The following is a 2,946-nucleotide window of genomic DNA, read 5'->3' as shown; positions in this document are numbered from 1 at the left end:
TTAAGTGACTTGTGCAGGATCACAGAGCTAGTAAGTGCCTAAGGCCAGATTTGAACTTATCTTCCTGACTGCTGGTCCAGTGCTCTATCCAACATACTATATGAATACCACAGAATTTCCTAGAATATTTTGTCTATAGATCTCCTTTCAGTTTTCATTCCATACATGGCATTTTAATACTACATGTTCATGTCATGCTTAAATTATAATAAAATGTAAGCTCTTAAAGGCTGAGATTGTGTCATGTTTTATTTGTAATATCCCCAGCATTTGGCAAAGTTTCTTGCATATAACCGGTTTGGAATACATTCCTGTTGGATTTGTTGTACTTAATTGGTCTCCCCAACTTGATCATTGATTCCTCAAGAGACAGAGACTATGTCTTCTAATTTGTATTCTGCATGACCCCTTCCTGGGACAATGTTCAGTAAACATTTGTTAAGCTGCACTTAGACAGTATGGGGGATGATGGAAATTCTTAGGATGTTCACTAATAAGCACAACATACTTGTTAGTCAATGGAACACCTTGCATATTTTAGATAACTTTCATGGAGAGAAAAATAGGAGAGAGTTATTCTCCCTTCTCATTATTGAAAGTACAAAGAGATCTTTCATAGAAAATGGTCAGAAGGCATTTTAAATTCTCTTTTCAGAATGGAGGCTGTAAATCATCCCTAGGCTTTCCTCTAAGAAATATTTTCTGTTCCCAAGGGCATTCGAGAACAAAACTGATCTCTCTTCTTTGGAATATGTTTCATTCAGACATCCTCATAAAAATAGAATTTGTATGCTTATTTGTGAGTCATTTTCACCTTTGTAACCTAGAAATACTCCCTGCCCCCCTCCCAAGTTTCCCATTCTCCTCTGAGTCACCATTCTCCTTGGTACTGAACATACTGAATGCATATGGTCTTGTGTCACCTTGAACCATCTAGGTATTAGAAAGTCTAGGCATGAAACACCAGAAAACAGCTGAAAGAGGAGAGATTAAATGAGTCTGCCTTTGGATCATTCTTTGTCAGTTAGATTTCAAAATGTGTCATGTCTTCATGGGACTCGATCCCAAGCATCTTTTATACCAATTGGTCCTTTAAAAAAACACACAAAAAAATTCCAGCTATTTCGTTAATACAGAGATTGTGACAGATTAGCTCATGCTTGGGGTATTGAGGTTAAAAGCAACTTCAGGATTTATTTATTTAATGTTTCATTTTCTTCTCTGTTGCATTGTCCTCAAGTTCTTTTATGTAAATCTGTCTACCCATAAATTAGAAATTCCTCAAGTATCAAGGGCCATGTCTGCAGTACTCAGGGTGTCTTGCATTAAAATGAGCACGAGGAGGTACGCAAAAATACTTGTTCCTTTTACAGAATCACGTCTTACACAGTGCTTTTAAAAAGACATAATGTAAGCAGGTGTAGGTTGGCATATCATCACCACCATCACCACCACCACCACCACCACCGCAGCTAGTGTTTATGAAGTGCTATGTGCCTGACATTGTTTTACAATCATTATTTCATTTGGTTAGTCCTCTTGGCAGGTAGATTTATAGCTATATAGACTTATAGTCATGGAGACTTATGGGTGACAGGGACCTGAGAAGTCATCTGGTTCAATACCCTCAACTAGTAAGATCTGAGTTGGGATTTGAATACAGGCCTTCCTAATTTCAAATCTCTTGCTCTTTTTGCTAAGCCATGATGCCCCTGACAATAGCTATCTCTGCCCCAACTTTTCCTCAGTTCTTTCAAGCATATATTGTGGGGGCACCTAGATGGCACAGTGGTTAAAGCGCTGGCCCTGGATTCAAGAGTACTTGAGTTCAAATCGGGCCTCAGACACTTGACACTTACTAGCTGTGTGACCCTGGGCAAGTCACTTAACCCCCATTGCCCCGCAAAAAAAAAAAAACAAACAAACAACAAACAAACAAACAGACAAACAAACAAAAAAAGCCCATATATTGTGCTTCCCATTCATCTCACAACCCTGGCCATTCTTTTTGAGGTGGACTTGGATTTTTCAGTATTCAGCCAAATGATTTTCTTGCTAGCTCCCCAACTAGAATGTGAGTTACTTGGGGGCAGGTGCTTTGTTTTTCCCTTCTCTTGTGTATTCAGGGCTTAGCACAATGCCTGGTATATATTAAATAATAAATTCTTGCTGAATGACTGATATTAAAATATGGCCCCTAATACTATACCTAATTCCTCAAATGTGTCCTTCCCAGAACATAGTGATCTTCGCTTATCCTTATAGTCTAAGGTTTCGGTGACTTTTCTCTTTTTAGAAGCCATGACACATGTTTGGCTCACACTGAGTTTCAAGTCAATGAAAATTCCCATTTTTTATATGAACTACTGTTCCATCCCATATTTACAACAGCCTTTTCATGGGTTTCTCATTCCCTGCAGCTTCTTAAAGGTGTCTGACATTTGTCCTCTGGTTAGAATTATTTTGTGTTCAGTTCATTTCTGACCCTTGGTGACCCTATTTGGCAGAGATACTGGAGCAATTTGCAATTTCCTTCTCCAGCTCATTGTACAGATGAGGAAACTGAGGCAAACGGGGTTAAGTGACTTTCCCAGGGTCACATAGCTAGTAAGTGTCTGAGGTCATATTTCAGCTCAGGAAACTAAGGGTTTTTTTTGTTTTGTTTTGTTTTGGTTTTTTGGGTTTTTTTTGCAGGGCAATGGGGGTTAAGGGACTTGCCCTGGGTTACACAACTAGTAAGTGTCAAGTGTCTGAGGCCGGATCTGAACTCAGGTCCTCCTGAATCCAGAAGCTGAGTCTTCTTAATTCCAGGTCCAGCAGTCTATCCACTATACCACTGTGTCTGTAGACTTAAACTCATTTTAAATGGCTTCAAATTCTCTTACAATTGCTTCAACTACCTTGGACTTCAATATCTCCTAGTTTCTTTTAAGAGCATAGGTTCTG

The sequence above is a fragment of the Dromiciops gliroides genome, chromosome 5 (assembly GCF_019393635.1).
Source record: "Dromiciops gliroides isolate mDroGli1 chromosome 5, mDroGli1.pri, whole genome shotgun sequence".
NCBI classification, from domain to species: Eukaryota; Metazoa; Chordata; class Mammalia; order Microbiotheria; family Microbiotheriidae; genus Dromiciops; species Dromiciops gliroides.
Note: the sequence above shows the minus strand (reverse complement) of the source record.